This window comes from Phascolarctos cinereus, unplaced genomic scaffold (genome assembly GCF_003287225.1).
Source record: "Phascolarctos cinereus isolate Bilbo 61053 unplaced genomic scaffold, phaCin_HiC Scaffold_5;HRSCAF=322, whole genome shotgun sequence".
Lineage (NCBI taxonomy): Eukaryota > Metazoa > Chordata > Mammalia > Diprotodontia > Phascolarctidae > Phascolarctos > Phascolarctos cinereus.
Window position 1 is genome coordinate 219,910,283 of NW_027555958.1, and position 14,082 is coordinate 219,924,364.

The following is a 14,082-nucleotide window of genomic DNA, read 5'->3' on the forward strand; positions in this document are numbered from 1 at the left end:
CTGGGAGATTATCTGTAGCAGAAAGAATTAAATTTACATTTCTTCTCTCTCCACCCCCCACCCCTGCTCTGGTTCAAGTGGGGAGAAAGGGTTCATATAATTTTTTTTTTTGGCTAGGCAATGGGGTTAAGTGACTTGCCCAGGGTCACACAGCTAGTAAGTGTTATGTGTCTGAGGCCAGATTTGAACTCAGGTCTTCCTGAATCCAGGGCCGGTGCTCTATCTATTGTGCCATCTAGGTGCCCCAAGGGTTCATATTTTGGTTGTCCTGAACTTCCAGCTGTAAATCTGAGAAATCTTTGGGTTGCATATCCCAGAAAATGGCTACCAACTACCTTCTTGCAAATAGTTGCTAATTGTAAGTTTAAAATTGTGGTAAATTTTCTTGAATGAATGAAAGAGAAAGAAGAAAGGCAAGTAGGTAAGAAGGCTGCAAGGCAGGAAGGCAGGCAGGCAGGCAGGAGAGAGAGAGACAGAGAGAGACAGAGACACACAGAGAGAGATAGAGACACACAGAGAGAGACAGAGACAGAGAGAGACAGAAACAGAGAGAGACAGGGACAGAGAAAGTAGCTCAGTTCAAAAGATTGCATATCATATCAAAAATTTCCCTGAGATACTCGCAGATGCTGAAAGTAGGGTTTCATTTGTGGTCTTCTCAAATCCCAATTTCCCTTCAGGTTTCTGCTAATCTTTGAGGCCTGACTATTTTTTTTTATATGATCCCTCTCTGTACATAGAACAATTGTGGGCAGTTTGCTCACTGTAGTTTTCTGATGGCACATCAAGGACATAAAAAGGATTAAGAGAGAGGAACTGGAAGTCAGGTGATGGCACTGTGTCTTCTTTGATTTCCCTTCCTTTTCTTCAGATTAAATTGTATTATGTGAGGAGTTGGAGTGGAGGGATGTGAGCTTTTGACACTTCTCATTAGCTTCCTCTCCTGTTTCTATGTGTGTGGGGATTTAACTGAGATTACTTCTGGTCAGCTCAAACACTGCCCACAACTCGATACAGTAATTGAAAGGGGGTAAAGAATAGGGGGCAGTAATGAGACAGAGTGATTTCAGCTCAGCTTGATGAATATTGTGTTGCTGAAATACCAAACATGTGGCCCAGAACTCATGCATTTCACAACACTACAGAATGCTGCTCCAACCAGATTAAAATATAATTGGCAAATATTTAACAAAATAAATAAAAATACAGTAAAGCATAGAAGATACTAATACATAGCTTTCTAAGTCAATATGCAGCCTGTAAGAATCCATGTGTATGGTTTAGTGGTTCCCATTCTTGAATTTGACACCACTGTTGTACTGGATTTGGAGTTAGGAAAATCTGGGTTTCAATCTCCTCTTACATGCCTGCTAACTGTGTGATCTTGGGCAATATTGATGTATGTCTCTTTCCTCATCTGTGAAATGAGGATGATGCCACTTGTGGAATCTACTTCATAGAGCTGCTATGAAATTTAAATGAGCCACATGAAACATTTTGAAAACTTTATCATGGGAGGCTCAGTGTAAAGGGCCCTGAATTTGGAGATGAAGACATAGACACAGATTTCAGCCATGATGCTTAGCACCTGAGTAAGCTTGGGCAAGCCATTTAACTTCTCTAGGTCTCAGTTTCCTCATCTGGAAGATGAAGTGACTGGGCTCAATGACCTTAAATGTCCCTTTCAGTTCTAGAGATATGATCCTACTCCTTCAAACTGTTAAGAAAGCCAGGAGGCAGTTACTTCCTGAGAGTGCTTCATGAGTCAGCTATAAACATTTCCAACTGAATAAAATAGCTTCCCCCCTTTTTTATGTTTAAAGGTTTCTATTTATTCTGAAATTCAGCAACGAAATAAATATGAAATAAAAAGCAATGAGAACTGTGGCAAACAAGCGAAACAACACAATATACACTTCGGTTATCGCTGAGACTCGCGAGGGATAGATTACATTTTTTAAAATTCTGAACTTATCAAACACCAAATATAATGAGCATTTCTATGTACAAAAAGCTTAGAAAAAGAGGATTTTTACATAAAACCATGAATCATGATTATGTATTTTGCTTTTCCTTTTCAGTATATCGTAAATTATCCAGCTCTGCCACTACTAGGAGTATACCCCAAAGACATCAAAGAAGGAGGAATAGCATCTATTTGTAGAACAATATTTGTAGCAGTTCTTTTCATAATAGTCAAAATCAGAAACTCAAGGAGCACCTTTATTGCTTCCCACCTTTAGTGAGGACTGGCTAAACAATTAGTGTATATGAATGTAATAGAATATTAGTATGCCAAGAGAACTGACTGAATGGACAGCTTCAAGGACACTGGAAAGACCTCTACAAGCTAATGAGTAAACCAAGCTGAGTTAGAACAACTTAACTGATGATAGCATCACAGAAAAAAACAATTTTGAAACACTTTAGAATTCTGTTCAATGCAAATGACTGAAGAAGAAATATGCCACTCACCTCTTGCCAGAGAGAATGCAAGATGAGGCATACATTTTTGGATCTGGATAATGAGGCAAATTGTCTTGCTGAATTATTTATATTTATTGTGAGGGGTTTTATTATTATTATTGTTTAATGGAATGCAGTGGGAGGAAGATATAATAAATGCTTATAAAATAAATAAAGCATATAATAAATTAAACATATGACTTCCAAAATTGTCTTGCTTCTGTTTCCTTCTGACATTCCTCTCTTCTTGTTTATGATCTTAAAATATATCAATGACCCTCTTTAATTTTATTTCATTGGGGGGGTAATCCTATCATTAAGACCCAATCTCTCTATCCTCTCCACTCTTTAAAAAAAAAAAAGAACTAAGCCTTGTATAATGGGAGACATTCCAATGAGGGTCTAATCCGGGGAGCAAATGGATGTTTGGTGACAGCCTACTTCCAGGCATGCATAATGGAGGGCCTTATTCATTAATTTCTCTGTGTCTCAATTTCCTTATCTATAAAATGAGTAGGATGGACTAGCTGGTTTCTGTGGTCCCATCTACTTCTATGTTATGGTCCTATGTATTCCTCAGTTTAGAGGCAGCTAGTTAGCACACTGGATAGAGTGCTGGGCCTGGAGTCAGGAAGAACTGAGCTCAAATTCGGCCTCCGACACTCACTAGTGTGACCTTGGGAAAGTCATCTAGCCCTGTTTACCTCAGTTTTCTCATCCATAAAATGAGCTACAAAAGGAAATAGCAAACCACTCCAGTAACTTTGACAAGAAAACCTCACATGAAGTCATGAAGAGTCTAACATAACTGAAAAATTACTGAACAACAGCTGCATTCCTTAGTTTAATAAGGGTATTAATTCTTTCCCAAAGTAACATACAGATAGAAGCTAGTCCTTACAGGAGACATGATTCAGAAAGGTTTCAAAGCACATCAAGCCAAACCTTTCTATCCTTGTCTTTTCACTGAGCTACTTCTTTAATTTTTTTAAAGAACATCATACCGGGTGATATTCACACACGCTAGGGCTCTTCTGAAAAAGAGGACATGAGCATGGGGGGAATAACTTGGATCTGACTCTGCCATTAAATAGCTGAGTGACCTTGACCTAGATACTACATCTCTCGGCCTCAATTTTTTCATCTGTAAAACAGTCAGTAAAAATTTATTACGTGCCTACCATGTGACAAATAGTGTGCTAAGTGCTGGGGATAAAAATAAAAACAAAAAAAGAAAGACAATCCCTGCCCTCAAGGAGCTTACGACCTAATGGGGAAGAGAATACACCCACAAAAAAAATCTGTAAAGTGTATGGAGGGGGAAGGGCGGGGAAGAGGAGGCTGCCAGAGAGTACCCATACTAGGGCATGATATTTGCGAAGTTGAAACCAAGCTGGGCAGCTGATGAGAAATGATGATCTAGGTGGAAAATCCTTCACCTTCCATAAAGTGAGGCTTTGGGAGGAGTTCCTTTCTCCACCCTCTAGCCCTCCAATCAGAGGGGAGAAGCAGCTGAGGTGATGATGAATCAATCTCCAGTAGGATGACACTTTAGGTGATGAGCTTATGATGTCTTTCCGGAGTGGAAATCAAACAGGGCAGCTAATGGGAAATTAAAATAAATGAAATAAGACATGGATTGCAAAGCAGTTGATCTTCTTAGAGAGAGAAAATCCTGTGATTCTATTCTCCATGTGAGGAAGGACCAATGATACTATGACTTAGTCAAAACAACTATCATCTTTCAGTCACAGATTTAAATCTAGAAGGGACCTAAGAAAACATATATTTTACAGATGAGAAAATTGACATCTGAAAAGATGAAGTGACTCACCCAAGATCTTACAAATAGTAGGTAGCAGACCTGTCATTTGAACTCAGAGCCTCAGGCTCCAAATTCAGTGTTCTTGCCACTACATAATGCTACCTCTCCTGGTTTCATAAATTGGAAAGTACTAAGCAGAGTATCTAGCTCTTAGCACAGTGCTTGGCACATAGCAGGCACTTAATAAATGTTTATTGAATTGAAAGCAGGGAAAAGTTAGTATAAAGTGATATTTTTGCTTTTCCTCTTGGCTTCCACTGAAATTTGTTTATGTGTGACCATAGGTTTCCCTTTTCTAGGATTCAGGTGCATCATTTGTAAAATGAGATTATCTTATATCTTCATTAAGGTTGCTTCTGGCTGGAAGTCACTAGACTCTCTGTTGCACTGTGGAAGGAAGAGGATCGTATTACAACTCTTTTGCCTACAGTTTCAACTAGGGATTTGGAAGGGAAGCCCTCTCGAGGATCCACTTAACCACTTGGTCATGGAAAGGGTGACACATTGGGAAATGAGATAGTTGTAAGAACCTAGAGCAGGGGTGGGGAACCTGCTAGAGAGTACCATCCATTCCTGTTTTCTCCTCTTACTTCTCCCCCTTCCTCTATCATGGAGCTCCATTCTTTCTCAGCTGTATCACCTCCTCTACTTCTATTTTGCCTCCAGGCCCTGCTCACTCTGGATCAATGTTTGATGCTGGGATTCATGTTTACTTGTTTATCCCCCTCCTTATTTTTTAAAAAGCATTGGCTAGAAGTGGAATGGTTTCTTCCAAGGCTTTTCAAAGTATCTTATGGCCTTTACCTTCTTTCACTGGTGCCACATGTTGATTTGCTTAAATGTTCTAAGGATAAGGTCCCTTGAGAATTGCTCTGCTAAAAACAAATGCAAGCTCTCAAGTTGGAATGGAGCTTAGGAGTCTTATAATCCAACCCATTTTGTTTTATAGGGGAGGAAACAGAAGCCCAGTATGGTTAAAGAGTTTGTCCTTGATCAAACAGCTAATTAAGCATCAGAAGTCATATCTGATCCCAGGTTTTCTGACTATAGACCCAGTTGTCTTCCCAGTATAGCACACTGTATTGTATTTAGCTCCTATAACTTGGTCTGTGAACAAGAAACAGTCAGGCTGTCCTTGGCCTGTATTTGAAATCTTTCCAGCTTGATAGTATCTGCCAGGGCTTCTGCTCAGCTGGCAAAACCTCCAAGTACCCAGGGTTACCTCCATGCCAGCATGAGACATTTAAGAAGAATTTTAGTAGAGGAAATGAGTATTACTAATCAGTAAAAAAAAATCTGATGTTTCCACAGAAATTTCTTTACTTCCAGTCCAGGCAGGACTTACAAACTGGGATTCTAAAATGTCATATCCCAAATTAAGGAAACTGAATGAGTCACTCTTCCTTAAAAGATTACATGGTAATGTAATAAATATAAACACTGAATTATTACCACAAAATGGAGGTAAAGAGATCTACATTGAGAGAAATGGAGGAGAGAAAAAAGAAGGGGGGGAGGGAGAGAGAGAGAGAGAGACAGACAAACAGAGACAAAGAGAGACAGACAGACATAGAGACAGAGACAGAGAGAGAAGGAATTGGAGGTAGACACAGGTAGGGACAGATTGAAGAAACAATCATGTCTGGGAGCCCTGGATATAGAATTGCCCTTTGCTGCCATCTATCCACCTTTGCTTTTTGCTTTGAGTCTCAGGATAGTTCCCCACCCCACCCCCCCAAAAAAGAAAGAAATCGCAGGAGAAGGAAAACTAGATTTAGCTCCTCTTAGAAAGATGAAGCCAAGGAATGTTCAAGGTAATTGGGTGAAGAAAGGTTATAGGAAATATGCCTGTGGCCACCTGGCCTTGAGGTATAATAAAATTATAAGACAACAGTTGTCTTGATCACCACTCAGATTTGTCGAAAATCAAGCTGGGTTTTTTTTTCTTTCCTCCAAGGCTTTGTTATTGTTACTGAGTGAGAATGAGGCATCTTGATTAGGGGAGGGGAATTTACCAAAGAGTGAATGAAGCTATTTGGGATTTGACCCACAAACTGGAGAGGAACCGAGTACTGTTGAGAAAGGCCATCTTCAGAACAGAGGCATTTTGCAAAGATTCATTTGGAAGCATGATGACTTTCCCTTGTTTGCTAAAGTGTGGGAATTATGGGTGTAAGGATCCTGTCAGATTTAGTTGAAGTGTGTCTTAGTTTCGCAGAACTTTCTCTCTCTGTTTTCATTTTGTTTTGTAAGACTGCTCAGTGAATAAGGAAGTGGGGAGAGATATATTTGGAAATACAGATGATATAAAAAGAATAAATGTCAATTTAAAAAATTAAGACCAAAATCACAAGGTAAACCAATAGTTGGCATGGGCTTGACAAAGCAGTCTCAATTTTAAGCCATTCACATTTTATAGAAAATATTCACAAACATGAAGCTAAATCTATCATCTAAATAAAATGATGTAAAATCATATAGAGATCCTATATTCTAAGAAACTCCAGAGTTACATTTATTTCTCCATTTTTCTCCAAGAATTTCTCTCTAGAGAGATAGGAATTTTCTTTTTATCAGCTGGGAAACTGAAGCACAGATCTATGAAATTATTTACTTAAGATTGTATCCAGGAACCAGCCACTAGCTCTCTTGTCTTCTTATCTAATACTAAATCTAAACTGTGTGGCTTCCATTTTTCTATGCAGTTTGAGGATAGTGACAGTAACTGGACCTGTGATTTCATTGATACATGTAGGAACTCCTGGATGTGGAAACTCCCTTAACTAATTCATATCAGCATCTTCTCTGCAACTTCTAATCTCAGAGAATTTTGTACTGAGAGTTTAAGTAGTTTGTCCAGGATCTTACAGCCAATATCTGTTAGAGAAGGGACTTAAATCCAGGTCTTCCTGACTCCAACGCCAGCACTGAGAGAGAGAGACATACAGAGAGAAAGAGACAGAGAGACAGGCAGACAGAAACATAGAGGTTTTTTGGGTTTCTTTTTTTTTGGTGGGGGGAGTAGGGTACAGGAAGAGAAAGAATACATTACTGTTTGTTCTAGTTTTGTTTTCAGCTCCAGAAAAGTTTGTTAGTTTTGTAATTAGTTCTTATCTTACTGAATAGATGAGCTAAACTTCAGACAGCTTTAGTATGTAAAAATGCAGCATTGTGATTTACACTGAAGATACAGAGCCCCACAAATGAAAGGCCTGTACTTAATATACAGAGACTTCTTCGCAGAGGATCCATAGTAACATTTTTTTTTAAACTTGATCTTACAGAATTCCTTAGACAAGTTGGTCTGATATCCACAGTATTCCAGTAGAGGGCAGTAGAATACACATTGTCATTGACCAACTTCTTACAAACACACATTTCACATCTTGAAAGGAAATCTCTCTGAGGTTTATGAGAAAGGAATATAGAATGTTGGACCTTAGATTTTAATGGTAAGTGAAGAATGAATTTCCTTCACAACATGAAAGAAAGAAAGGATGAATGAATGAAAAGCATTTATTGAACAGTATGTGCCAAGCACCATGAGAAACGTTGACCTAAACTCTGCTTAAAGATCTCCAATGCTGGGGGGGGGGGCAGCTAGATGGCACAGTGGATAGAGCACCAGCCCTGAAGTCAGGAGGATCTGAGCTCAAATCCGGCCTCAGACCAAACACCTGACACCTACTAGTGTGTGACCCTAGGCAAGTCGCTTAACCCCAACTGCTTAAAAATTAAAAACAAACAAACAAAAAAAGATCTCTGATGTTGGAGTACCTCACTGTGACTTGAGAAAGTTAGTTCACTCTAATTGTTTGGATTTTTTTCTCACATGGAATCAAAATATTTCTACCTGTAGCTATAAAGCGTCTATTCTAGTTTCAGTCTCTGGGGCCAAACAGGGTGAGTCTAATTGCTCTTCCATATGACAAACCTTCATTATTTGAAAATAAGGGTAATGTGCATATACCATTCTCACTTTCTCCTATTTCCCATGACTTCTCTAGCCATACTTTTTCAAAGCTAACTATTCTCAGGTCCTTCAACATATCTTGACAGAGCTTAGAGTAGTTGCTGGTCTTTTTTTTTTTTCTAAGGGGAAATCTATTTATTTGGATTCCTGTTTTAATTTGGGTGCCACAATTTTACACTTCGGTTTTCCTCCCTTAAGGAAATCAGCAATTTGAAAGAAAGGAAGGAAGGAAGGAAGGAAGGAAGGAAGGAAGGAAGGAAGGAAGGAAGGAAGGAAGATAGTAAGAAAGACAGATAGAATGATAGAAAGAAAGAAGGAAAGCACAGTAACTATTATATAATTATTTTTAGTTTCTGTGTTCCAAATGCAAAGCACAACGTCTGGCACATAGTAGATGCTTAATAAATGCTTGATGGGTTGAATTGAATCTTTTCCTCAGCCTTAACATTTGTCAGATGAGAGAAGGGCCAAAGGGGTTTCCTTTTTGCCTGGCTAGGAATGGAATGATAGTACTAAGATTGGGTCTAATGTCAGTAAAGCACTGTTTCCCAATACTCCCAATAATATGACATCTTTATAGACTCTTCAGGACATTTAAAGAGTTATTTCAACTCCCTATTCTCCCAACCAGCCATTCAATTCAAGGAAGATTCATTAAAGACTAAGTACTGAAAGTTTTGCCTGGAGGCTCCATCGATTATTCCACCCATTTAAAAGGAATTACCTTTGTTAGGTAAGAACTTATTCTACATTGACTGAATTTATCAAAACCAAGTGTGAATGGGGTATGTAGACCTCCTCGAATCAATCAAAGTGCTTCAGTGAATGACTTGGTCATGCTCTCAGAAATTTGTATAAAATGGAAGAGCTACCTCAGAACCAGACAGAATTGCTAAGGGTCAGGAAATGAGCTAAGTGAAGCAGCTGAGGGACAACTAGAAAAAGGAGAAAGAGAAGGCAGGACTGAGCTGTGGTAGAGAAACGAGATATCAAGGAGAGCTCCATAAGCTTCTCAGAAAAGAAGATCCAGGCTGATGCCACTAAATTGGGACAAATTATAATTGTAGAGTGATCAACTTCAAATTTTAAAAATTATTATTGTTCTTTCCATTTGCATTGATGTAGTCTTTGTGTATAAAGTTTTTCTTTGTGTACATAGTTTCACTTCACTTTGTATCAGATCATGCCTCCTTGAATTATTCATTTTATTTTTAATCTAATTTTAATGAACACCAAAAAAGAATATTCTCATACATAAAGGAAAATAGAAAGTCAGATTGTATGTGAGAATTCAAATGCTACCTACAACTTGCTTTTAAAAATATAACACGCACACATAAAACAGATATAATACATTCAACATGTTATTTTTAAAGGTATCCTACTTGATTTTTTTTTCCTTCTGAACTTCCTTCTATTATCTTCTATGAGTTTTCCCAGTCACCAATGGAGTGAAGCAAGGCTGTGTGCTTGCTTCCATGCTTTTTGAAAAAAACCTATTTATTTTTAGGTTTTGACATTCACTTCCGTAAGATTTTGAGTTCCAAATTTTCTCTCCATCTCTCCCCTCCCTCACCCCAAGACGGCATGCAATTTGATATAGGCTCTACATATACATTCATATTAAACCTATTTGCACATTAGCCACATTGTGAAGAATAATTAGAACCAATGGCAGAAAGGGGGAGGGGGGTAAATAGTGTGCTTTGATCTGCATTCAGACTACATGGTTCTTTTTCTGGATGTGGACAACATTTTCCATCATGAGTCCTTTGGAGTTGTCTTGGATCCTTGCATTGCTAAGAGGAGATGTGTCTGTCAAAGTTAGTCATCAAACATTTTGGCTGTTACTGTGTACAATGTTCTCCTGGTTCTGCTCACTTCAGTCAGCATTAGTCTTTCTACCTCAAGTCCACCTACTCATCATTTCTTATAGCCCAATAGCTTTCCATTATATTCATATACCACAACTTATTTAGTCATTTCCCAGCTGATGGGCATCCCCTCAATTTCCAATTCTTTGCCACCACAAAAAGAGCTACTATAAATATTTTTGTACATGTGGGTCCTTTCCCCATTTATATGATCTCTTTAGGATACAGACCTAGAAATGATATTGTTGGGTCAAAGGGTATGCACATTTTTGTAGCCCTTTGGGCATAGTTCCAAATTGCTCTCCAGAATGGTTGGATCAGTTCACAACTCTACCAACAGTGCATTGGTGTTCCAGTTTTCCCACATCTTCTCCAACATTTATCATTTTTCTATTTTGTCATGTTTGCCAATCTGATAGGTGTGATGTGGTACTTCACAGTTGTTCTGATTTGTATTTCTCAAAGCAATAGTGATTTAGAGCATTTTTTCATATGACTATAGATAGCTTTAATTTCTTCCTCTGAAAACTGCCTGTTCATATCCTTTGACCATTTATCAATTGGGGAATGACTTACATTCTTATAAATTTGACCCAATTCTCTATATATTTTAGAAATGAGGCCTTTATCAGAGATACTGGTTGTTAAAATTCTTTCCCAGTTTTCTTGTTCCCTCCTAATCTTGGTTGCATTGGCTTTGTGCAAAAAAATTTCAATTTAATGTAATCAAAATTATTCATTTTGCATTTCACAATGTTCTCTGTCTCCTGTTTGGTCATAAATTCTTCCATTCTCCATAAATTTGAAAGGTAAACTATTCCTTGCTCTCCCAGTTTGCTAATACTATTAGGCTTTATATCTAAATCATGTACCCATTTTGATTTTACTTTGCTATATGGTGTAAGATATTGGTCTATGCCTAATTTCTGCCATACTCTTTTCCATTTTCCCCAGCAGTTTTTGTCAGATAGTGAATTCTTATCCCAGAAGCTGGAGCCTTTGGGTTTATCAAACAGTAGATTACTATAGTCATTGACTATTGTGTCTTGTGTGCCTAATCTATTCCACTGATCCACCACTCTATTTCTTAGCTAGTACTAAGTAGTTTTGATGGTTGCTGCTTTTTAATACAATTTAAGATCTGGTATGGCTAGGTCACCTTCCCTAGCATTTCTTTTCATTAATTCCCTTTATATTCTGGAACTTTTGTTCTTCCAGATGAGTTTTGTTATTATTTTTTCTAGCTCTGTAAAATAATGTTTGGTAGTTTGATTGGCATGGCACTGAATAAATAAATTTAACTTGGGTAGAATTGTCGTTTTTATTATATTAGTTTGGCCTACCCATGAGTAACTGATGTTTTTCCAATTTTTTAGATCTGACTTTATTTGTGTGAAAAGTGTTTTGTAATTGTGTTCATATAGTTCCTGGGTTTGTTTTGCAGGTAGACTCCCAAATATTTTATAAAGTCTACAGTAACTTTAAATTGAATTTCCCTTTCTATCTCTTGCTTTTGGGTTTTGTCAGTAATATATAGAAATGCCGATGATTTATGTGGGTTTATTCTATATCCTGCAACTTTGCTAAAGTTGTATATTATTTCAAGTAGTTTTTTTACTTGAGATTCTCTAGGATTCTCTAAGTATATATCATATCATCTGCAAAGAGTGATAGCTATATTTCTTTTGCTTCCATGATTTTTAGCATGATGTTTTCAGAAATGTTGTCAGTTGCCTTGAGTGAGTAGAAACACAGCATCAAGGTCAAGACCACACTGATGAGAAATCATTGAACTCGAAAAGGCTGCAAGCCAAGACTAAAGTGGAGGGAAAGTTAGTGCATGATTTTTTGTTTGTGGATGATTGTGCACTGCATGCAGCCTCTGAAGCTGAGATGCAACCAAGTATGGATTGTTTCTCTGCTGCTTGTGTTAATTTTGACCTAACAACTAACACTAAGAAAACATAAGTGCCCCACCAGCCAGCACCACTCCATCCATATGGAGAACCATTGATAACAGCAAACGGAGAAGTTCTGAATACTGTGGATAAGTTCACTTACCTTCATAGTTTACTTTCTAGATATGTAGACATTGATAATGAGGTTGACTTGTGCATCGCCAGAGCTACCTCAGTGTATGGGAGGCTCTGAAGGAAAGCATGGGAGAGACAAGGTATTAGACAGACTACCAGATTGAAGGTCTACAGAGCCATTGTGCTCACCTCATTGTCATATGCCTGTAAAACTTGGACAGTATACCAACACCATGCCTGGAAACTGAATCACTTCTATTTGAATTGTCTTAGAAAGATTGTGAAGATCTGGCAGGATAAGCTACCAGACACTGAGGTCCTTTCTAGAACTAAATTGCCAAGCAGTCAAACTCTATTGTAGAGAACACAACTTTGATAGGCTGGCCACATCATTCAAAAGCCAAATGTATGCTTGCCTAAAACACTATTTTATGGAGAACTCACAAAAGGCAAGTGCTCACATGGTGGCCAGAAAAAGTGACACAAGGACACTCTTAAGGTCTGTATGGAGAACTGTGGAATTAATTGGGTGACATGGGAGATACTGGCAAAGGACCACCCTACATGGTTTACTCACATCAAAGAAGGAGCTGTCCTCCATGAGCAAAGCAGAATTGAAGTAACTCAAAAGAAACTCAAGATGTGCAAATTTAGAAAATCCACTCCAAATATTCACATAGACTATTTATGCTGCACTTGTGATACAGCATTCCAATCCTGTATTCGTCTGATCAGCCAGCTGGACACACTGTAACTTAATTCTAACATAGTAATGCCATTTTGGTTCTCTTTGAGAATGAAAGACAACAACCAACCAACCAACCGTGAGTTTAAAAAAAAATGCTTCCATGACTTTTTCTTTCTTCCTTCCTTCTTCTCTCTTTCTTTTTTCTCTCTTTCTCTTTACTCCCTCCATTCCTCCCTTCTTTGCTTTTTCCTTCCTTCTTTTCCTCCTCCTCCTTTTCCTCCTCCTCCCCCTATTCCTTCTCATCTTATTCTTCCTCCTTCCCCTTCCTCACCCTCTCTTTCCTCTTCCTGTCCCTCCTCCTCCTTCTCCAAAAAGATTAGAGATGGAAGACAGTAGGGACTCACAGAAGATTTAGGAAAACTGCAGTAGTACAGGAGAGAGGTAATATGGGTTCAAGTAACTGGTGGCAGTGAGATTGAAAAGGCAATAGTAGAGATGTGACAGTGTTGCGGTCTAGGGGTGCTGGGAATCCCGAAATTCAAGGCAAATGACACTGATCCTTCCTGGAATGAATTTGAATTGCCTTCTTTCGGTCAGAGACAAGGTTTATTAAAACACAGATGGAGGTGGGCAAGATTTTAAGAATCTGAGTGTTGGTGACACTTGTATTGACAACTGGGCCAGACTCTAGCAATTTGGTAGAGGAGACTGAGCTTTTTATAGTATAGCTAACAGCTTAAGGTGACTGGGAGATAACAGGAGTCTAGATGGAATTAAGGATTAGGGAGTGGCCAGGGCTATCCTGGAGGTAACAGACAGTGAAGGGCTGGGCTAGGTTAGAGGTAACAGAGAATTGGAGATTGGGGCAGGGTCAAAGCCACAATGCAAGGAGCTGAGAAGGGCTGGGTGCCCCAGGTGAACTCCAGGGACCTGGGAAAGTCCAGGGAATTTTAGGATCCATCATTAATGCCCCATTAACAGGAGTAGAACTGGTAAGACTTCCAAATAATTCTATATATCCCCTCAGGGCAATTAACATTTAGGTAATTATTAGGGTTTCAATGTATCTTCATAAACAATTGACCCACTATGTAGCATCTCATTCAATGTAATTGGGGGAAGAGTACCTAAGGAAGAAAGAAGAGTCAAAGATCACTAATGTTTTGAACCTGGGTAACTGAGAGAATGGTAGTAATAAATGTTGGTTGAATTTGATTGCATTG